The sequence below is a fragment of the Chiloscyllium punctatum genome, chromosome 2 (assembly GCF_047496795.1).
Source record: "Chiloscyllium punctatum isolate Juve2018m chromosome 2, sChiPun1.3, whole genome shotgun sequence".
In the NCBI taxonomy this organism is placed as follows: Eukaryota; Metazoa; Chordata; class Chondrichthyes; order Orectolobiformes; family Hemiscylliidae; genus Chiloscyllium; species Chiloscyllium punctatum.
In genome coordinates this window covers 149,487,784-149,512,468 of record NC_092740.1, presented here as the reverse complement: position 1 = coordinate 149,512,468, position 24,685 = coordinate 149,487,784, and positions in this window count along the sequence as shown.

Genomic DNA, 24,685 nt, shown 5'->3' with positions numbered 1-24,685 from the left:
TGAATGTCGTGTTTAAAATAGATAAAGTAATTCACACTCTCGCACAGTCAGAAATAAAGAGAAATATTAGAATTGATAATCATCCAAAACATATCCATTATGCAGGTTGCATCTGGTTTACACAGAAATATATTTTGACACTTTGCTGATATTGTTTTCTAAAGATATGAGTTTTATAACTTCCTGATGCAAAATGTGTGCCTTCCTGATTTGATTGCATAAAAGTTAAAAGGGACTTTTCTTTAATATTGCACAAGATGTAGAATATTTTCCTTGGATTCCTCACATTCATAATCAACATGGGACATAACATATTACTGGCTAACACATCTTAAGTCTACACCCTGGAAGAGGGATCCTCAAAGTTAATGTGTCTCTGCTTTGGAGTGGACATTGGGTACCTGCCCAAGGAAACTATTTGGACATTAGCAATGGGTAACATTTCTCTTTCTATTTGTAAAGTGGGCACTTTACATGGGAGAACAAGAAGAAGATGCTTTGAGATTTGTTGAAGGGTGGGAATGGGAGGAGCGGTAGGGCATTGCGAGAGGTAATTGGGTGCCCAAAACAGCCTCTAAAAGATGGCCCATTCTTGATTTGCTTCCACGATGGCGTCAATGTCCACTAAACCCTTGCAAATGAGGCGTTCTTCTATTGACTGCAACATCTGCAGTGGGGTTAATGAAAAAGCACAATTCTTGGGTTAAAAGCTCAATTGCATCCTGTGCTTGTGCTTTTAGTATTCATTTAATCATTTCTTTTACAGCATATGAGTTATGCTGATTGACTGCATTTTCATTCCAAAAACCATGTTCTGGTTTCCACACTGTTTATTCAAACATTTCTGGAATATTTTTCAAGGTCATATGCTCTTGTCTGGAATTCATTTTTCCACTGCAAACCTTCATGATTATACTTCAGTGCTATCAGTCTCTGATCACCTTATGGAGCTCATCCTTGAACTAATTTGCTTAGAACTTCAGACAGTTTTTCATTCCAGTCATTGTTTTGTGCAATCTCCTATGAAAGACTCATTACACAATACCACTTCTAATGTTAAACGTTTGCTTTTGTTAATTTAATGTAAGTTTGCATAAGTGTAATTCAGCAACCTCTACCTAAAATCTACCTTGACATTTAGATCATTAAACGAGAATAGGAATGTTACCATTAAACTGTCCTCTAAAGAACTTTACTTTGAGGAACAGGGTAGGGGAGTCCAAAATTGGACAGCATAGGTTTAAGGTGAGAAGGGAAAAATTTAAAAGGAACCGAACAGGCAGCTTTTTCATGCAGAGGGTGGTACATGTGTGGAATGAGCTATCAGAGGAAGTTGTGGAGGCTGGTGTAATTACAACATTTAAAAGGCATTTGGATGGGTGTATGAATGGGAAGGGTATTGAGGGATATGGGACAAATGCTGGCAAATGGAACTAGATTAATTTAGGATATCTGGTCAGCATGGATGAGTTGGACCGATGGGTCAGTTTCCACGCTGTACATCTCTATGATTCTATGACGCGAAAGCACATGTCTGAAAACAAAATTTATGTGCATTACTTAAGAGTGACCATAGTGCAAACAGAGACTAAAACTTCAAGTATTCTGCAATAGTTTAAAACAAAGATTTGTACCACCAAGGAAGTTCCAACTATAATCCTTTCATTTGAAGATGCTGAGTGAAGGCCATATACTTTCCTATAAAAGTTGAGACAGTAGATGGAATTCTGCCACTCACGACTTTTTAGCAACAGGACAAATAGGATAAAATTCCAAGAGATGTGAATGCAAATTTTGAAATTATCACTAATCTGAAAATGCTTCCATTATGGAGAGTTATCAATTTGGATAGAAACCCATTAAAATTAATATTTGAAATTGTGTACATAACCTTCAGGGGATATATGAAGACATGTCTACATTAATGTTATTCTGTAGTATTTTTAAAATAAAGTCAGAAAGTGCTGGAAAAGCTCAGCAGGTCTGGCAGCAGCTGTGGAGAGAGAGAAACAAGTCATTAGAACTGAAGAGAGAGGTGAAAAAGTAATGGGTTTTACACTATGGAAAACATATCACTCTTCTCAGTCTGAAGAAGTTATATTGGATGTGAAATATTCACTCTATTTCTCTCCCCACAGTCTTTCTGTGTCACAGATTTCCCAGCTGATCTATCAAGCCTGTTCCACATTTCTAACTGTTGTAGAAACATAACTAGGTATTGCTTACCCTATTGACAATCTTCTGGCAAAAGTAAAAATAATCCAAAGATAAAGACCCAAGAAATGGGAAAAAAAAGCAAATCACAAAAACTTCTCGACAATCATGAAGGACAATTGAAAGCAACCAAGGAGACCACATTGACCATTCTCATGTTAACTGATAAGTACCTTACTTTTTGCAAGCTTCAGGAACAAAATATTCTGGCAATCTTCTGAAAGCAAGCTGGCTAGCTTAGTGCAATAAGTAAAGATTACTTTCCTTTTTGTAAAAAACCTCTATGAAAGAATGGTCATAACATGAAAGTTATTCCGACAAGACTGAAACTAGCCTCTTAAATCTAATCAACACAATTCTCATATGTTTGGAGCACAAGTTGCCTCAGATAATTTGGGAGATTACCTGAAAAGATGTGGTGACAGACAAGCAATGATTACCATTAAAAAAAAACAAATATGTTACCTATAATCTCCACATCACTACAATCAACGAATGTACATTCCTAAAGAGCATGCACACACCACAAAAAACATGATTTATGCATGGTTAATGAAAGATCTTAGTATTATTTACCAGTACAGAAGATATAATGAGTTTGCAGAGCTATGCATAAGGAAATGAATTATATGATGTTACATCACTTCTTGTGATTATATAAATATCTGATTTACATAATTAACCCATTGTACCACATATCCTCACAAACCTCTGATTCTCATAGAATCATTGCCCCATAGAAAAGCACAAAAATAAGCCAATCAGCCCATTGAGTCTGTAGCAGCTGAGTAAACTGGGTACTGGTTTCCTCATCCCACTTATCAACATCTGGTTCATAACTATCCGGGTCCCTTTTAAATAGTTGAGAAGTTCTGCTTTAGCCACCAAACTGGGCAGTGAGGTCCATGAGTCATAGAGTCACAGAGATGTACCGCATGGAAACAGACCCTTCGGTCCAATTTGTCCATGCCGACCAGATATCTTAACCTAATCTAGTCCCATTTGCTAGCACTTGACCAATTTCCCTCCAAACCCTTCCTATTCATATACTCATCCAAATGCCTTCTAAATATTGTAATTGTACTAGCCTCCACCACTTCCTCTGGCAGCTCATTCCATACACGTACCACCCTCTGTGTGAAAAAGTTACCCCTTAGATCCCTTTTATATTTTTCCCCTCTCACTCTAAACCTATGCCCTCTAGTTCTAGACTCCCCCATCCTGGGGAAAAAAGCTTTGTCTATTTTTCCTATCCATGCTCCCCATGATTTTATAAACCTCTATAAGGTCACTCCTCAGGCTCCGAGGAAAAACAGCCCCAGCCTATTCAGCCTCAAATCCTCCAACCCTGGCAACATCCTTGTAAATCTTTTATGAACCCTTTCAAGTTTCATAACATCCTTCCAATAGGAAGGAGACCAGAATTGCCCGCAATATTCCAAAAGCGGCCTAACCAACGTCCTGTACAGCCGCAACATGACCTCCCAACTCCTGTACTCAATACTCTGACCAATAAGGGAAAGCATAACAAACATCTTCTTCACTATCCTATTTACCTGTGACTCTACCTTCAAGGAGCTATGAACCTGCACTCCAAGGTCTCTTTGTTCAGCAATACTCCCCAGGACCTTACCATTAAGTGTAAAAGTCCTACTCTGCTTTGCTTTTCCAAAATGCAGCACCTCACATTTATCTGAATTAAACTCCATCTGCCACTCTTTAGCCCATTGACCCATGTGATCAAGATCCTGTTGTACTCTGAGGTAACCTTCTTCACTGTCCACTACACCACCAATTTTAGTGTCATCTGCAAACTTACAAACTAAACCTCCTACGTTCACATTCAAATCATTTATATAAATGATGAAAAGCAGAGGACCCAGTACCGATCCTTGTGGCACACCGCTGTCCACAGGCCTCCAGTCAGAAAAGCAACCCTCTACCACCACCCTCTGTCTTCTACCTTCAAGTCAATTCTACATCCAAATGGCTAGTTCTCCCTGTATTCCATGAGATCTAACCTTTCTAACCAGTTGAATGCCTTACTGAAGTCCATATATATCGCATCTACTGCTCTGCCCTCATCAATCCTCTTTTCTACTTCTTCAAAAACTCAGTCAAGTTTGTGAGACATGATTTCCTACACACAAAGGAGAAAGTGAGGACTGCAGATGCTGGAGATCAGAGCTGAAAATGTGTTGCTGGAAAAGCGCAGCATGTCAGGCAGCATCTAAGGAGCAGGAGAATCGACGTTTCGGGCATGAGCCCTTCTTCAGCCCTTCGTTTTCTACACACAAAGCCAGGTTGACTATCCCTAATCAGTCCTTGCCTTTCTAAATTTTCCTCATGACTCCTCCAATCCTTCTACCACTTACTTAAATCTGCTCTCTGATAGGGGGAACAAATCTACCTTGACTATAAGCTAGTGTGCTTCCAATTAAATCTGTTGGACTATAGCTTGGTGTTGTGTGATTTTTAACTTTGTATCTTGACTACTGTATCCAAGCCAATTATTCAGTTGTTCAGCTCAATTAAGATACCCCAGCCTTTTAAAGACATTGGAGATTTCTGAGCAGTTTTGGTTTATGCTTCACAGGAAGGACATAGTTGCTCAGAGGAGAAAGGAGAATGAAAAGAATACTACTTGAAAATTGCAGCTCTGAGGAAAGATTGGATAGACAAGTCTTGTTTACTTTAGAACAGGACTGTCCTGAGCAAGGGTCACTGCACCCAAAATGTTAACTCTGCTTTCTCTCCACAGATAATGTGAGACCTACTGAGTTTCTCCAGCAATTTCTGTTTTTGTTTCAAATCAGTAAAGGGCTCTGATAAAGTGAAGAAGGAGAAGAGGAAGTGATAGACCTTGGAATGCATGTCCACAGGTTCCCGAAGCTGGCAACATGGCTAGAGAATTACATCCCTGCTCTTGTCTCGAGTATCTCACTCGATGAAGGAAATCATCCCATATGCTTGCTTTTATTGTCCTTCCCTAGAAGGTGGTGGCAAGCTGCTGCCTTGAACCGCTGCTAAGGATTGATCCACAACGCTGTCAGGGAGGGAATTCCAGAATTTGACCCAGCAACAGTGAGCAACAGTGATATATTTCCAAGTCAAGATGGTGAGTGGCTTGGAAGGGAAATCGTAAGCAGTGGTGTTCCCATGTATCTGCTGCCCCAGTCCTTCTAGATGTAAGTGGCCGTGGATTTGGAAGGTGCTGTCTAAGGATCTTTGGTGAATTTCTGCAGGGCACCTTGTAGATAGTACACACTGCTGCTACTGAGTGTCAGTGGTGGAAGGAATGCATGTTTGTAGAGTGGTTCCAATCAAGTAGGCTACTTTGTCCTACCTTATGTAGCTTTTTTTAGCTATGTTTTTCCATGTTAGGTTAGATGTTAGGTTAATTGGCCAATAATCACCCTTTTTTTTGCCTCCCTCCCTTTTGAATAGGACCTACTCATGCTCCTATTTCTTCTGGCCTTATGGGTAGTGCATAGGCAGCTCCTCCCATTCCCCTAGGATAAGCTGTAGAGTCCATGACAGCAAATGATGCCAGCCTGGCCTGATATTTCCATCTAGGTTAAAGCAATCTCACTCATCTGGAGAAATTCCCAACACTGTTGGAAGAATGTCAATGATGTCCACTCAGCCAGGGTAAGAGCTATCATCTTCTCTCTGATACCTCACACTCACTCTATCTCCGCTGCTGTACCCACCTCCCACTAAGGTTCATGCTGTACCTCTCACTATTGCCTGTAACACCTTCCCCACTCACCCTTACTTATCCCAACCCATGACACCACTAATTCTCCATACCCTCTGTGCTTCTACTTGCTCATTTGCAATTGCACCAACAGTAATAGCTGGACCATCCACTTTCATGTTCCATAATATCTGCCTTGCTCTCATTCAATGATAAAACAGTCCATTATACTTCAGAAAGATTCAAACCGGGTGGTGAACCATCCATTACTTGGCTGCTCACCCTTTATGAAGAAAGAATCCTGACTCTGACCATCCAAGCAGGCTGTGGACTGGTGTAGGATTCTGCCTTTGACTTACTGTGCTGGAAACCCATGAAAAAAGGTGATCCACCTTGACTGGACTGAGACCAGCTGGTAACTCCAACAACCTTCCTGGCTTTGTGTCTGCACCATACAGCAAGCCAAGACAGTAACGTTAAGCCTGGTGTAGTGATTGGAACTAGGTGGATCTCATTGACCATGAGACCCTTCATTGGGGTTGTTATCCTGGGCCAATTAGGGACCCCTGCCACACCCAGTGTACTGTGCATATGTACATAACAGGTGAATTGTTGAAGGGACACTGGCCTCTGTGCGGTCATTTAGTCTGGTATCTCTGGCTGAGGAGGCAAAGCACTAAAAGGTAAGGCAGGGGAATGCAAGACAGAGATGCTGTGAGCATCCAAGCTCAGAGTGAGTCAGTGATATGGGTGAAGTATCCAGAGATGTAGCTGAGTCCAGTCCATGCATATCCCTGAGCGCAGTGTTCTTGCAACGGTATTACAATGATCCTTTCTTGTGTAGCATCATTGAAATGCAGAAGGATCCTGTAAGTGAATCTGAGATGTGCCATGAAGTTTCTTAGAAGCTGGCACATGTTGTGTTCAAATGTTTGTGGTGTACATGTTGACAGTGCCTACAGAGCATGCCTTGAAAAGTTGCTGCCCATTGTCCAACATAGAGGACATTTGAGGCAAGCAGTGAGCTCAACATGCCAGTTACCCACTCTGGTTTCCATGTTGGGGGTTCCTGATGTCTGGTTTGTTGGGTGTGATTGGTAGATCACAATCAGGATATTAATGAGGTGGGTTGGGTCATTAACAAATGTTAATCACAATCACTTGGCAACTCACTGTTGCCAGGCAATAATCTTACCAAGCCACTTATGAAAAGCATAAAAGCAGGGGCTAGATGATCTCAACATTGATATGTGCCTCTTCGGACATCTCATCTAATTCTGCTACAAATCTCTCCACCTCCCACATGGTTCAGACCCCTATCAGAGTTTGTCCAATGTGTGGAGTTTTGTTCTCTGTAATGTGTCAGAAGCAATGGTGAAAAAGGTGGGGAAAATGTGGAGAGAATTAACAAAAATTTCAGAATCTTGACGTCATGAGAAGAATTTTTGATTTTCACTTCAAAGCCTTAAATGTCAACTCCAGTATTCTGTCATTAAATAGCGACTACCTTTTTGTGTCTCATTGAAGACTCTCCTCAACTTATTTATATGCCACTTCTGCCCCGAGAAACTACATGGTATAAATTCTCGACATGGAAATTAGTGCAATTCACTGAATGCTCATCCAACTACTTCTTCACCACAATGTCCCTGCAGGACCACCATATTCCTCAACCCTCCATCCATACAAGTCGACATCGACAAACTACCAGCCTCACCACATCACTATGCCTACTGTCACCATTCCTTCTAAAAAGGCCTCGAGCTCTTTATCCACCAAGTGAGGAGCAAGCTTTCCTCTCCTCTGGGCCTGTCCTCAGCGATCATAGTCAAGCACCTAAGTAATGACAGCTCATGCTTGGCTTGGAGCACCTGAAGTGGTGCACACCAGGGCTTTAAGTATAGTGCCAATGGCATGAAGGGCAGGTGGTGCTCAAAATGACAAGGTCTTCTGCTGCTCTAGCCACGAGATTCACCAAAAAAAGGTACCCAGGAGCCTGAGTGCATAACGATTGAGGTTAAGAGTGGAAGATCATGTGAGAAAAGGTGGACAAAGCATGATAACTCTCACTCAGCAAGACATTTCACCTGAAAATGGGGGGAAAAAGTCCTGGTGTAGATTGCTCAATTTGCTTTTTTTTCCTTTGAAACATGTTTTGTTTCTCCAGAAATAAATCTTCTCAAATGATTTATAATTTTACAGCACATATAAATCAAGTGAACACTAAACATTTACAATCCCCTGTTTTCTGCATAAAAACTTCTAACCATGATACATCATCAATACTATTTAAAAGTACCCAGTATAATGATTTAAAGTCAAATTAACATATGATTTGCATCCTGGGTATGGAACTTTTCCTGACTGATGAAAGTAACTCAGTAATGAAAATAACTCAACGCACAAGTCAGGAGTGCAATGGAATACTCCCCACTTGCATGGATGGGTACAGCTCCAACAACACTCAAGACACGTGACACCATTCAGGACAAAGTAGCCCGCTTGATTGGCACCAAATCCACAAACATCCACTCCCTCCACCACCAACGCTCAATAACAGCAGTGTGTTCTATCTGCAAGCTGCACTGCAGAAATTCTCCAAAAATCCTCAGACTTCCAGACCCACAACCACTTCCGTCTGGAAGCACCATGGCAGCAGATACATGGGAACACCGCCACCATCAAGTTTTCCTCCAAGCCACTCTCCACCCTGACTTGGAAATATATCGGCGTTCCTTGACTATTCCTGGGTCAGAATTCTGGAAGTCCCTTCCTAAGGGCATTGTGGGTCAACCCACAGCAGGCAGACTGCAGTGGTTCAAGAAGGCAGCTCACTCCTGCCTTCTCAAGGGCAACTAGGGATGGGCAATAAATGCTGGGCCCAGCCAATGATGCCCACATCCCACAAATGAATAAAATTTTTTAAATGGCTATAATCCTAATCCATCAATGCTTGTGTCCAATCGAATCATTCTCTCCCAGACTGGTAGACATTCTGATCACACACAGCCCTTAAATCATCAAAATAAATCATTTTTACATTTATATTCAGTTGATCTCAATATCATTCAGTGCACAGGGTCTTTCAGAATGATAGATTTCACATTATTCAGGCCTGACTAGCCACATGTACATTGGACAGATATAACGCCACTGAAACAATAGGCAAGTGACATGCAGCTTGTTGGATTTATTGACATAAACCCATCTTGGTCAGTCACTTCCTCAACCACTTCAAAAAAACACCACAGTACATTCTTCCTGTCCCAGGTATTTGGCTCAATTGAGTTGTGGTCCCCACTGATAATGATCATATACTGGAATCATGTTTCCTTCGCATGACATAGCTAGTTTCTCTTTTTTTCAGGTGCACTTCTTTCCCCCCAGTTTTAGTTTCTCCCACAAGAAGAAATATCCTCCAACTTTCCACCCAAGTCCCCTCAGGATCTCACATGATTTAATACAGACACCTCTCTTTCATGTCAACCCCCTTTGGTATTGGGCTAATCTGTTCAATTTGCCGCATTAAAATAACCCCTTCATCTCAGGAATCAACAAAATGATCCTTCTCTGAACTGCTTCTCAAGTAATTATATCTCTTTTAGATAAGTAAACCAAACTCTGTATCATACTCCAGATGTGGTCCGACCAAAGGTCCTGCACAGCTGCCGTAAAATGTTCTTACCTTTAAATTCCTTCCTCTTCACAATAAAGACGGAATTCTACCAAACATTGGCTAAGAATCTATTTCAGTGTGTTACACAGAGGATTTCTCTCTGTGAGGCCAGTAAGTTATACACAGAATACACAGAATCCCTCCAGTGTGAAAACAGGCCCTTCAGCCCAGCAAGTCCATACTGAAGATTAACCCATGAAGGGCTTTTGCCCAAAACGTCAATTTTCCTGCTCTTCGGATGCTGCCTGAACTGCTGTGCTTTTCCAGCACCACTCTAATCTAGAATCTGGTTTCCAGCATCTGCAGTCCTTGTTTTTACCACCTTGAAGACTAACCCAGTCAGACCCATTCCCCGACATTTACCCTTGACTAATCCCCCTAACTTACTACATCCCTGATTACTATGGGGCAATTTAGCATGGCCAATTCACCTGACCTGCACAGTGTTGGATTGCGGGAGGAAATTGGAGCACCCAGAAGAAACCCACGCAGACATGTGGCAAATGTGCAAACTCCACACAGACAGTCGCCCGAGGCTGGAATCAAACTTGGGTCCCTGGCACTGTGAGGCAGCAGTGCTAAGCACTGAGCCACCGTGCCACCCTATCTCACGCAATTTTACATTGCTCATTAAACGAGACAATGGCTACTAGTATTATTGCTAGACTATTAATCCTGTTAATCACCTAATCTTCTGGGGTCCTCGGTTCAAATCCCTGCCATGACAGATGATGGAATTTGAGTTCAATGCATAATCTAACATATAACCATGAAACAATTGGTCAGGAAAGAAATCAGAGTCGAGAGTATGATGCTGGAAAAGCACAGAAGGTCAGGCAACATCCGAGGAGCAGGAGAATCAACTTCCTCCCAGGAAAGAAATCTTGTGGGTTAATGCCCTTCAGGGAAGGAAATCTGTCATTCTTATCTGTTCTGGCCTATATGTGACTCCGGACCCACAGCAATTAGGGGTGGGCAATAAATGCCAGCCTAGTCAGAGATGCCCATTTCCTGTGAGTGAATTTTTTAAGAAGTTATGCTTACACCACAACTCGAAGGCACTCACCAGCTGAATAACTGGTGCTGCCAGGATCCCCTGTGATTTGCAATGCCAGCAACATATTTAAATTCTAGTTGTGCACCAGATCAATCACTGCCAGCCACAGATAGCCCTCCACAGCACATAGAGGGATGTCTAAAATGCATAGTATCTGAAGGTACATAGCCAGTACTGGTGAAACTACATCACAATAGACGCTCCCCTCTTTTTGTAAATAATATTGCTCTTTTATATCGTCATCAGTTCAGTCATGTGTCATTTTAAACAGCAGCTTCGAGAATCAAGCTAAACAGATCTCCATCCTTGGAAGCATATCACGCCAGAATCCTGCCTCAGAGAGTGCTGCTCTTTCTCTGACACTCAGCACAGCATAACACTTGTCACTTTCTCATGTGGAAGCATCATGTGCTGGAAAGCCTTGCAGTTGTCAATCTTTATTGGACAAATGTAAAAGGGAAGAAAAAACAAACAGAAGCTGCATTTGCTTCTGGAAACAAACAGGGACCACTTGCCTTACAAGAAACATCAAATTTACAGTCAGCAAGTGGTCACTGCACCCAGCTCACATCAACTGGAACCACGCATCAGTTAAGTCATGTCTAGCCTGTTATGGCCGATGCTAATTCTGACCTTAAATTTAATCCTAACCCTAACCATAAATCTAACGCACCAATCTATCATACTGCCGGCAATGTTCCAACTGCTTATGCTCCTTGGAAATGCTGTTACTGTTCCAGCTCTCCAGCATCCATCATATTTCCTCTTTGCCTGCTGCAGTTGTGCAGAGTGCACCCGTGCTGGGGTTATGTGGACCAATTCAAACACTGGAACCTTATCTTCAGTGGGCCTATCAGCTGCTCCATGATGGACCTGGTGGAAGAATGGGATGTATTGTATTTACACTCAGTCATAGTCGGGTGTGGCATCATGGAGTCATCAGCCATGGTTACATGAGTAGGCCTTGCCTCCCAGCAGTTATCCTTATAAAGTATCTTGCCCTTGAAACAAAACAGGAACTGCCAAGTTCTCAAGGACATGTACATCATGGCAGCTTCCAAGGTATCTGGGTACCTTGGAAATTCCCTGGCAAGCCTAACTATTGCCAAATGTTAGACACAATTTATGGACAGAAAGAGCATCATCATTTTAGGTTCCTTCCCACATCTTCCTTCCCACCTATCTGCTCCACCCTCTGTTACAATCCATCACCATCACCCCCCACCTGCATCTACCTATCAGCCTTCCCAGCTACCTTCCCCCAGCCCCACTCCCCCTCCTATTCATCTCTCAGCCCCCTTCCCCACCTTCTCCCCCCACTACATTCCTGATGAAAGGCTTACACTCGAAACATCGATTCTCCTGTCCCTCAGATGCTGTGTGAACTGTTAAGCTTTTCCAGTGATTGTTTTTTTGTTTTTATTTGAATTTCTAGCATTCAGTGTAATTTGCTTTTGCAACACATGCCACAGTAAAATGAGGCCCACTATCTTCTGCCTCAAGGAATGAAAAGCTGCCCTCTAAAACTGTGAGGGAATCGTTCTGGTGACTTTTTAAATAAATTGTTGCTGCAAGGCACAGACATATTCCCATTATTTATTTAATTTTTCTACCTATTAATTTTGTTTAAATCCATTATGTTTAAGTAGCTGAAATGCATTGAATGCAGAAAAACCTTGGGTCAATGCAGCTGGGAGATTCTGTGGGTCAGTCCAGGGTCAGGAGATACTCATGGCAAAACTTCATGTTTTGTCTCTCCAATTCTACTTACATCTCCTTTCCCTGACAATTGTGTAATTATGTTTTCCCCTAGTGTCTATCTCATTTTAAAAGGCTATCATAAGAGGAAGAATTAAAGGATTAAAGGCTTTTTGCCCCCCTTCTGTCCTATATGCCTTTGGTATATCTGTAGACACTAAAATATTACCTTTTTTTAATGACGAATGATAAGGACCTGTTTGTTCATGTCTCAGGCCTTTGTCAATGCTTTAAGGTTGTGCTGTGCAGCCAACACAGGAGACTACATGAAGTAGTCTCTCAGATGATATGGGCGGCTTAGTGGCTCAGTGGTCGTGCTGCTGTCTCACAGCATCAGGAACCTGGGTTTTATTCCAGCTTCGGGTGACTGTGTGGAGTTTGCATGTTCTCCCCATGCCTGCATGGGTTTCCTCCAGGTACTCTTGTATCATCCCACAGGCGAGGTGGATCAGCCATGATGAGTGTCCCGGTTGTGACAAGAGATGTACAATCTCGGTAGATTGGCCATCAGAAATGTGAGGCTATGGGGATAGGATGGAGGTGGGCGATAGATCTGGCTGGGATGCTTTTCAGAGGTTTGGTGCAGACTGTATCTGCACTGTAGAGATTCTATGACAGTAAAAAGATAGAGTGAACTCTGTTGCAACAGTGAATGTCTCCATAGCAGCACTTTCACTCAGAGGTGGGATAGCCAACCATGCATAACTATTTTATGTCAGCTAATTAGCCATGTAGAGTTGAGGCATTTGACCAACGATGCAGTGGGGTTGGGCAGAAAGTCACTGCCCCTGCTGTTACTTCATAGGGTCAAATGTCCAGGCTCTTTACTACAGAGGCATCCATTCCCTGATAGCCAACCTCAGTAGTCTAAATTAGAGTGGTGCTGGAAAAGCAGCATCCAAGGAGCAGGAAAATTGACATTTCGGGCAAAAGCCCTTCATCAGGAAGGAAGGCAGGGACCCTCCAGGGTGGAGAGATAAATAGGAGGGGGGGGGGGGGTGGGGAGAAGGTAGCAAAGAGTACAATAGGTGAATGGGGATGGGGATGAAGGTGATAGGTTAGAGAGGAGGGTGGAACGGTTAGGTGGGAAGGAAGATTGGCAGGAAGGACGGGTCATAAGGATGGTGTTGAGCTGGAAAGTTGGAACTGGGGTAAGGTGAGGGGAGGGGAAATGAGGAAACTGGTGAAGTCCACATTGATGCCCTGGGGTTGAAGTGTTCCAATGCGGAAGATGAGGCGTTCTTCCTCCAGGCATTGGGTGGTGAGGGAGCGGCAGTGGAGGAGGACCAGGACCTCCATGCCCTCGGCAGAGTGGGAGGGGGAGTTGAAATGTTGGACCGTAGGGCGGTGGGGTTGATTGGTGCAGGTGTCCCAGAGATGTTCCCTAAAGCGCTCTGCTAGGAGTCTCCCCAATGTAAAGGAGACTGCATCGGGAGCAATGGATACAATAAATGACATTGGTGGATGTGCAGGTAAAACTTTGATGGATGTGGAAGGCTCCTTTGGGGCCTTGTTTGGAGGTGTGGGCACAGGATTTGCATTTCCTGCGGTGGCAGGGGCAAGTGTCAGGAGAGGACGGTAGGTTGTTGGGGCCCGTGGACCTGACCAGGTAGTAATGGAGGGAACGGTCTTTGCGGAAAGCAGAAAGGGGTGGGTAGGGAAATATATCCCTGGTGGTGGGGTCCGTTTGGAGCTGGTGGAAATGTCGGCGGATGATTTGGTTTATGCGAAGGTTGGTAGGGTGGAAGGTGAGCACCAGGGGCGTTCTGTCCTTGTTATTGTTGGAGGGGTGGGGTTTGAGGACAGGGGTGCAGGATGTAGATGAGATGTGTTGGAGGGCATCTTCAACCACGTGGGAAGGGAAATTACTGTCCTTAAAGAAGGAGGCCCTCAGGTGTGTTCTGTGGTGGAACTGGTCTTCCTAGGAACAGATACGGCGGAGGCGGAGGTATTGGGAATTAGGGATAGCATTTTTACAGGAGGTCGGGTGGGAAGAGGTGTAATCCAGGTAGCTGTGGGAGTCAGTGGGTTTGTAAAAAATGTCAGTGTCAAGTCGGTCATCATTAATGGAGGTGGAGAGGTGCAGGAAGGGGAGGGAGGTGTCAGAGTTTCCGAGTAGAAAGTGAGGACTGCAGATGCTGGAGATCAGAGTCAAAACGCGTGGCACTGGAAAAGCACTTGTTCAGGGATAGGCTTTGATAGAGAAACAGATCTAAACACTGCTTTCAGCATGGGGCCGATAAGAATTGAAAGGTGTAAAGAAACAGTAATGGGTTGGAAGAGATGTTTTAATTTAGTCTGTCTTGTAATGGTAAAATATACCACAAAAGCACAATTTTATGAATGAATTAATGGAAGTATAGCATAGTAAACATAGTGTGCTGGTGAGTGAGTTACTAAAGATTAATAAATGAATGAATGGAAATGCAGTATAGTAAATATGGTGAGCTTGTGAGTCAGTTGGTAAAGTAAATACAATATCTTACAGCGCAGCATGGTGGCTCAGTGGTTAGCACTTCTACCTCACAGCGCCAGCGACCCAGGCTTGATTCCAGCCTCAGGCAACTGTCTGTGAGGAGTTTGCACATTCTCCCTATGTCTGTGTGAGTTTCCTCTGGGTGCTGTGGTTTCCTCCCACAGTCCAAAGATATGCAAGTTAGGTGGATTAGCTATGGGAAATGCAGGGTTACAGGTGAGATGTTCTTCAGAGGGTCGATGTGGGTTTGATGGGCCGAATGGCCTGCTTCCAAACTGTAGGGATTGGCCTTCTGAAGTAGGCTTTCAGCCCAAGAAAACTTCAGCTTTTAATCAAATTTCCTGAGGGTGCGAGTGCCAGCAGTTACATTTTGCAGCCAACCCCCTCACAACAGTATCTCCTGAATGCCTTTTCCTCATCTCCCCCACCCCTCCACCCAAACTAAACTGGCCTCTCGGTCTAAAGATCAGATGAAACATACAAAGAGTGGAGCACAAAATCTGAAATTTGTAGCAAAGCACATTCAAATTATACGAGGAATAAAATCTAAACAGAATATTTAGGCTCACAAGAAGAATTGAAATGATAAAATGCAAATGCCTACACAAAATACATATTTTCTAAATACTGTAGTTCATAAGTGCCCAGGCACTGTTTATTATTTTTGCTTTTAAACTCCATTCTTTGATTATTCTATCTCAAAGTTGCTGTGGAACTGTGACTCAACTTGTAGAGCTCAATTTTGTTCCTTTGATTTTGTTTTTAATCTCATCTGGTGTTGTTTGCTGCAAGAACACAGACTTGGATATAGTCATAACATCTGTTTATGGTGCCTTTCCCTACCAGCTAAGCAGATAACAAACAGAGCTGAGCATGGGATGAGGGATACCCAACATACTTGTTTGCAGAAGACAGATAATGTACATTCATTTGCAATAAAGCAGTTTGATCAAGACAGGAGGCCAGATATCAATCTTTGTGATACTGTTTATCAGACATCAAAGGATTCATGCGATAGTGAACTCTACATTTTGTTTTATTTGAGGTTTATTTGGTTTATTTTATTTGAGTATTTGCGCAGAACCGTGGGCGGCACGGTGGCACGTGGGCGGCACGGTGGCACAGTGGTTAGCACTGCTGCCTCGCAGCGCCGGAGACCCGGGTTCAATTCCCGCCTCAGGCGACTGACTGTGTGGAGTTTGCACGTTCTCCCCGTGTCTGCGTGGGTTTCCTCCGGGTGCTCCGGTTTCCTCCCACAATCCAAAGATGTGCAGGTCAGGTGAATTGGCCATGCTAAATTGCCCGTAGTGTTGGGTAAGGGGTAGATGTAGATGTAGGGGTATGGGTGGGTTACGCTTCGGCGGGGCGGTGTGGACTTGTTGGGCCGAAGGGCCTGTTTCCACACTGTAAGTAATCTAATCTAATCTAATCTAATCTAATAAGGTTGACCTCAAGTTTGCATAACAATACTGGGTCTAATGTGCCCACTGCTCTTAGTGGGTAAATCTGCAAGAAGTGATAATAAAAAGAGATAGTCTGTGAATTATGAGTTAGCACAAAATGCTGGACAACTAATGGTGCTCTCCTGTTAGCATTACAAAATTGTCAGTTTTCCCCTCAACCTCCCTGGATCAAGGAGTTGTATATTAATTTTGACCAGAAATTAAAGTTGTCACTGTGCATTAGGGTTGGTATTTAATTGCCTTGAATGCCTTTTCATGATGAGGTTAATATTCAGGTAATGTACTCGCCCTTTCCAGACTCGAAAGAAAGGACGCTTGAAACTATGGAATTTCATTCAGATGGGCAGGAAATTAGTTCTAGTTCTAAACATGCAACATTTATATGTTTTCTTATTTCTTCTTTCTAGTCCTGTCTCTTTTTCTCCTCTCCCTGAAACTGACTTTCTTTCCCCAGTGTATATTCCTCCTTTCATTCCTAATTTGACTAACATGAACCTCCATCTCTGTTTCTTACTCAATCTCTAAATCTCATATTGATAAAGATCCAGGCCTGTAGTTCCATCATTTAACCAGTTCCCAGGTATGTTGTTTCTCTTGCCACACTGTTATCAGCTCACACATCTAATAATTTGTGATGCAAAATGTTGTTGAGGTGAAAGATGAGGGGACAGTCTGAGTAACAGAGTGATCTATCATATGACCCATCCATCAAAATACAGGAGACCAAGAGATGAACACAATTAGAGGCCACTAATCTTTTTCAAAGGCGTTCTGCTCCACAAATAACACATCGTTGTTTTTACGACTATGAGTCAGAGATCCAGATCATCTGTAGACATATTGAAATTTTAATTACATCATGCTGACACATAGCCAAAGTACTAAGAATGTAAATTCTGAGTTCCAAAACTAATATTGAGTATTCTCTGCCTTAAAGGAAACCCCGAAATATCATATTTGATGAAGATAAGGAGTGTGGAACTGTTGAGGAATCTGGAATTTGAGTTATGAGTACTGCATTCAAACAAGTACTTCAGGCACAGCCTAGGAGGAATGGGGCTGTCTTGACTAATGACTCCATGTCTTTCACTTCCACCTCTTTCTCATGCTTCTATTCCTCAGCCTCTCAACTAACAGACAGTGCCAAGGACCATTCCCTCATGATGCCAGGATGGTGAAGCGTACAACATGGCACGGAGAATCTAGTGACCGGATCAGTTGCGTACGGCAGAGATTTTCAACAGTGACCCAAAAAACAAATCATTGCTGCAGCAAACCAAAGCTTTCCTCTTTCACTTTATTTGCTTCAAACTGATGATTATGTCGTATGAATTCTTCACACGTGTGCAAGACTTGCAAACCAGGGTCATGAGACATGTTATCAGCAGACAAAGCTTATCTCACAGTACCCAATACTTAGCTGCTCAAATACAATTGGCAGCCCAGATTGTTACTGATTGAATCCAACATGGCTGTTGCCAGGATACCAGGGAATTCTCTGCGACTCGCTTTGCCTATAGTTACGTACCAGACAGTGACACAGACATTGAGGGGAAGAAGTTTTTCAGTTCTGGTATAGGTCAGACTTTGCATGTGAAGTTGGCATAGCAATACATGGACAGTTATTGCACTATGTACGCTAGGAAGCCTGGAGATTTCTTACGATTTATCATTGACAAGAGAAAATGAAATGCCCAATTAGTTGTCTTTGGGTAGAAAGCATCAGTGACCTCACCCATCTAGTGACACTGGAAAGCAAACTGCAAGATTGGATTAGATTAGATTAGATTATTTACAGTGTGGAAACAGGCCCTTCGGCCCAATAAGTCCACACCGACCCGCCGAAGCGCAACCCACCCAGACCCATTCCCCTACATTTACCTCTTCACCTAATACTACAGGCAATTTAGCATGGCCAATGCACATTTTTGGACTGTGGGAGGAAACCAGAGCACCCGGAGGAAACCCACGCAGACACGGGGAGAATGTGCAAACTCCACACAGACAGTCACCTGAGGCAGGAATTAAACCCGGGTCTCTGGCGCTGTGAGGCAGCAATGATACCTTCAGCTCAATCCTGGGAACAGCTCGGGACATAAACGCTCACCATCACAATCATACTCAGAACCACTGACAATGGGGCCCTTAATTCAGTGGCTGCAGAAACTGGTGGATTTCAGAGTGGACCGATTTCATAAAGAACGAACACAGTTGCAGAATTACAAGGGGGCAGGGTGAAGGGGTTGTCAAATGGAGCATTGAACTTTCAGCTGGCAATATGATGTTAAAGCAGTGTTTGATTCTGATTAATATTGTAATTTGCTTACTTGATACTTGGTATACTTCCATGTGGACTTTCACTGCAATTATTAACACCCGAACCCAGATGGTATCTGGCACACTAAGAGTCATAGAGACATACAGGATAGAAACAGACCTTTTGGTCCAATTCATTCGTGCCAACCAAACATTCCAATCTCATCTCGTCCCATTTGCCATCATTTGGCTCATACCCCTCTAAACCCTTCCTATTCATATACCCATCCAGATGCCTTTCAAATGTTGTAAGTGTACCAGTCTCCACCACTACCTCTGGCAGCTCGTTCCAGACACACTCCACCCTCTAAAAGAAAAACGTTACCCATCATGTCTTTGTTAAATCTTTCCCCACTCACCTTAAACCATTGTTCTCTAGCTTTGGACTCACCTACCCAGAGAAAAGACCTTGGCTATTCACAATTTGGAGATCCCGGGGTTGTACTGGGGTGTACAAAGTTAAAAATCACACAACACCAGGTTATAGTCCAACAGGTTTAATTGGAAGCACTAATTTTCAGACCGCCACTCCGAAAGCTCGTGTGCTTCCAATTAAATCTGTTGGACAATAACCTGGTGTTTTGTGATTTTTAACTTTGGCTATTCACCCTATCCAGGCCCCTCATAAAGTCATAGAGTCATACAGTCAATAGCACAAAAAGACAGCCGTCAGTCCAACCAATCCATGCAGAGCATAATCCCAAACTAAACTAGTCCCACCTGCCTGCTCCTGGCCCATATCACTCCAAACCTTTCCTGTTTGATTTTATAAACCTCCATAAGGTCACCCCTCAGCTTTCGATGCTCCAAGGAAAAAGGTACCAGCCTATTCAGTCTCTCCCTATATCTCAAACTCTCCAGTCCGGGCAACACTCTTGTAAATCTTTTCTTTACCCTCTCAAGTTTAACAATATCCTTTGTACAGAAGGGTGACCAGAATTGTACACTGTATTCCAAAAGTAGCCTCACTAATGTCCTGCACAGCTACAACACAATATCCCAACTCCTGTACTGAATGATATAGCCAATGAAGGCAAGCATGTCTACCCGCAACTCCACTTTCAAAGAACAATGCACCTGCACTCCCAGGTATCTTTGTTTAGCCACATTCCCCAGGGCCCTATCATTAACTGTGTAAGTCCTGCCTTAGTTTGCCTTACCAAAATGAAACATCTCACATTTATCTAAACTCCATCTACCATTCCTTGGCCCATTGGCCCATCCAATAAAAGTCCAGTTGTACTCTGAGATAATCTTCTTCACTATCCACTACACCACCTACTTTGGTGTCATCTGCAAACTTACGAATCGTACCTCCTAGATTCACATCCAAATCATTTGTATAAATGATGAACAACAGTGGATTCAGCACTGATCCTTGTAGCACGCCAACAGTCACACTTTCCCAATCTGAAAACCACCATCATGTTCTGTCTCCTAACTTCAAGCCAATTTTGTATCCAATTGGATAGCTCCCCCTGGATTTATTGTGCTCTAACCTTACTAAACAGTCTACCATGCAGAACCTTGTCAAATATTTTGCTCGAGTCCATATGGACAATGTTCACCGCTCTGCCTCCATCAATCTTCTTTTGCACCACTGTTGTGCACATGGACAATTTTCCAATGGCAGCTCAGTAGGGTGGCATGGTGGCTCAGTGGTTAGCACCGCTACCTGACAGGGACCTGGGTTCGATTCTAGCCTCGGGCGACTGTCTGTGTGCAGACTGGACATTCTTCACGTGTCTGTGTGGGTTTCCTCCCACAATCCAAAGATGTGCAGGTTAGGGTGAATTGGCTAAGCTAAATTTCCCATAGTATTCAGGAATGTGTACGTTAGGAGCATTAGTCAGGGGAAGTGGGTTACTCTTTGGGGGGTTGGTATAGACTTTTTGGGCCAAATGGCCTGTTTCCACACTGTAGGAATTTTACGAACACACTTCATGCCCAAAATGCTAACGATACCATGATTAATTTTGCACCCAAAATGCCAAATTGCTCACCACAGTCTGTTTACTAGCCTTGACCTTTTCTATCGTGAAAATCAATAACTCGGTCAAAGACAGCCATAATCTGCACTAAGTTATGTAATGACATCAGTCTTCAGTTATAATACAGTCATAATTCTAAAAGTGGGATTTTCTTTATTTCAGGCAGTAAAATGGAATGCTATGGACATCTGAATTTTATTCTAAGTTTGTTGGCACTACCACTGAATAGTTTTTCTCAAGCGTAACTGAGTCCCCTGCTCTGTACATTTGTAAGTAGGAGTAAGTGCTACCCAGCTGCCAAAATAAACTTAACGCTCATTCACAATTCAACTTTTAGAATTTAATTTAATAAATGCCAGAGGAAGTGGTAGAGGCTGGTACAATTACAACATTGAAAAGACATCTGGATGGGTACATGAATAGGAAGGGTTTAGAGGGACATGGGCCAAGTGCTGGCAAATGGGACGAGATTAGTTTAGGATATCTGGTCGGCATGGACGAGTTGAACCAAAGGGTCTGTTTCCTTGCTGTACACCTCGATGACTCTATGACAGTAAATGCGTCAATGGGGTGAATTGTCCAACTGCTTCTGGGTGTTTGTAAATATACACTATGGAACGTGGTTAAACATGTTTGGACAACATGTGAAAGTTTACTGTGCTTAAACCAGGCTGCTACATCATAACTTAATTATTTCACTTTAAAAAATACACTGCACCTGTAAACAAAATACTTAAAGGCTACTGTGTACTCACTTCCTGATTATCAGATATCCTGTTCTCATAATTCACTTCTCTGAATTGTTGACTATGTAACCCGCACACTATCCAATTCATAATTCTTGAACCCTATCTGTAAATCCTCACCTTCTTTAAAACTATCTCCAGCTGAGCCCCAGAGTCTCTATCACAGCTCTATCAACCTAAATCCAAAGTTTATCTCAGGAACTCCAATTCTCCCACTCACATCTCCCATGCATTCCCTCACCAATCCCTGCACTTCCCTTCCTCCTCAATCCCATCCTGCAAGCACATTTGTTAACAAAGGCTACAGCCACATTATTACTATTCCCTTCCATGCCTTCCTTTTAGGGTTGGCACAGTGGCTCAGTGGTTAGCACTGCTAGCTCACAGTGCCAGGGACCTGGGTTTGAATCCAGCATCGGGCGACTGTCTGTGTGGAGTTTGCACATTCTCTCCTGTCTGCGTGGGTTTCCTCTCACAGTCCAAAGATGTGCAGGTTAGGTGAATTGGCCATGCTAAATTGTCCATAGTGTTGAGGGTAAATTTATGGAAATGGATCTGGATGGGTTACTCTTTGGTGGGTTGGTGTGGACTAGTTGGACTGAAGGGCCTATTTCCACACTGTAGGGATTCTATAGACTATTCCACTTCAATATTTTATTTCCACTTGTAAATGCCTCTAAAGAAACATCACTTATTGAATGACTGAGTAGGCTTGAGAGACCTTCGACTTAGCCATAAGTCAGACTTCATAATCTCTTCATTTGTGTCTCAGAGGCTCTGTCCATTATATTATTTGTAAAATAACCTTTGACATGAAAGGTACCGGACAGCTAGAGCATTTTTGCTGTTGTGTGTGGACCACCAGTTTTTGAAATATACTGCAAATGTAAACCCAATACAGGTTGTTCTGGTATAATGCGCATTTCGTTAACACAAGTTGACTATAACCTGACTGATGAAATGTGGATTCTGTTTGGATAACATGAACTTTCTACTGAAAGGGTATAGCAATTTTCTATTAGTGATCTCGTATAATGCACTTTTCTATAGTGGTTTTCCATAGCACAACTTTCTACAGCATGGGGTTGTAGCGCAATGTAACTGCAATGTTATAGCAGAATGATTTGTATTTAAAAAGAGGAGGGAAGACAAAACAGAGAAATACAAACCAATTAAGTCTAATGCCAGTAGAGGGAGATGCTAGAGTCTGTTATAAAAGATGTGAACAGGAAAGTATGAACAGGATTGGACATAGCAAGAATGGGTTTCCAAAGGTAAATCATATTCATCAAATCTACTGGAGACTTTTTTTTGAGGTTATAACTGGTAGATTAGATAAGGGAGACCCAGTTGATGTGGTTTATTTGGATTCTGAGTAGGCTTTTGATAAGATTCCTCATGCAGTTTGCATGCAAAGTTAAAGCACATGGAATGGGGGTAATAGATTGGCATGGATTGAGAATCGGTTGACAGACAGGAAACAGAGAGTGGGAATAAATGGATCTTTTCTCAGTGGCCACACAAATAGATAGGGTGGTAAATAAGGTGTGTGGCATGCTTGCCTTTATTGGTCAGGGAATTGGGTACAAATGTCAGGATGTTACGTTGCAGCTTTATAAGACTTCGGTTAGGCCGCACTTAGAGTATTGCATTCAAGTCTGATCTCCACAATACAGAAAGTTTATGGACTCTTGGGAGAGGGTACTAAAGAGGTTTACCAGGATGCAGCCTGGATTAGAAGGTTTGAACCACAAGGAGAGGCTAAAAAAGCTTGGGTTGTTTTCTCTCAAGAGGTTGAGGGGAGACTTGATAGAAGTCGATAAAATTATGAGATGCATAAATAGGGTTGACAGTCAGAATCTTTATTGCAGAGTTGGAATGTCTAAAACTAGGGGGCATGCATTTAAGGTGAGAGGGGGAATGTTCAAAGGAGATGTGAAGGGCAAGTTTATTACACAGAGAGTGGTAGGAGTCTGGAAAGTGCTGCCAGGGGTGGAGGCAGATTTGATAGGTGTATTTAAAGGACTTTTAGATAAGCACATGAATATGAAAGGAATGGAGGAATATGGACCAGAGACAGACAAAGAGGATTAGTCTAATTTTGCGTCATGGTCGACACCACATTGTTGGCCGAAGGGCCTGTTCCTGTGTTGTACAGTTCGATGTTCTATGTTTTACAGCAGGCAGTGACTAATGGGGTCCTGTAAGGATCAGTGCTGGAGCCCCAGCCATTGACATATATATAAATAACCTAGTTGCGGGAACTAAATGCAACATTTTCCAAGTTTACTGATGACACAAAACTATCCGGGACTGAGAGTTGTGAGGAGGATGCAAGGAGGCTTCAAGGCGATTTGGAGAACTTGAGTGAGTGGGTAGATAAATGGCAAATGCAGTACAATGTGGCTAAATGTAAAGTTGTACACTTCGGTATAATAAACAGAAAGGAAGAGTTTTGTTTAAATGGTGATTTATTGAGAATTGTGAATGCACAAAGGAATCTGGATGTCCTTGTACACGATTCAATGAAAATAGACAAGCAGGTGCAGCAAGCTTTGAGGAAGGCAAATTATATATTGATCTTCATTACAAGAGGATTTGATTTAGGAGGTAGGTGTGTCTTACTGCATAGGGCCTTGGCGAGACCACACCTGGGAAACTGCATGCAGTTTTGGTCTCCCTACCTAAGAAAGGAAGAGCAGTGGAGTTTCACTCATCAGGGTTTCCTGGAGCTTAGAGGATAAGAATGGATCCAATTGAAAATTATAAAACCCTAACAGGTTTGGACAGATTAGAGGAAGATGCTTTTCCTAGTTGAAAAGTGTTGAAAAAATTCCTCATTCAAAGGCTTGTGAATCTGTGGAATTCTCTACCACAGACAGCTGTAGAGGTCAAGTCACTGAATATAATCAAGGAAGAGATAGATATATGTTTAGATGTTAAAAGCATCAAGGGATATGTGGAGAAAGCATAAATATGGCATTGAGATAGAGGATCTAGCATGATCATACCAAATGCAAGAACAGGCTCTCAGGGCTGAATGGCCTGTGCCTGCTCTTAGTTTCTATATAATACCAAGCGTGGGCAATTTTTCTTCTGGTCTTGTGTTCTCCCTTACCTTTCAATATTTCCTGCTGAAGTGTTTGTAAATGAATTCCCATGCTTTACACAAAAATGATCAGTTTATAAACTGGCAGTCACCCTTATTTTAATCTAAAATACTAAACAACAAAACGGATGCAAATGGAGACCAATAAAATTTGACAATTAATTTGAGGAACTGGCCTG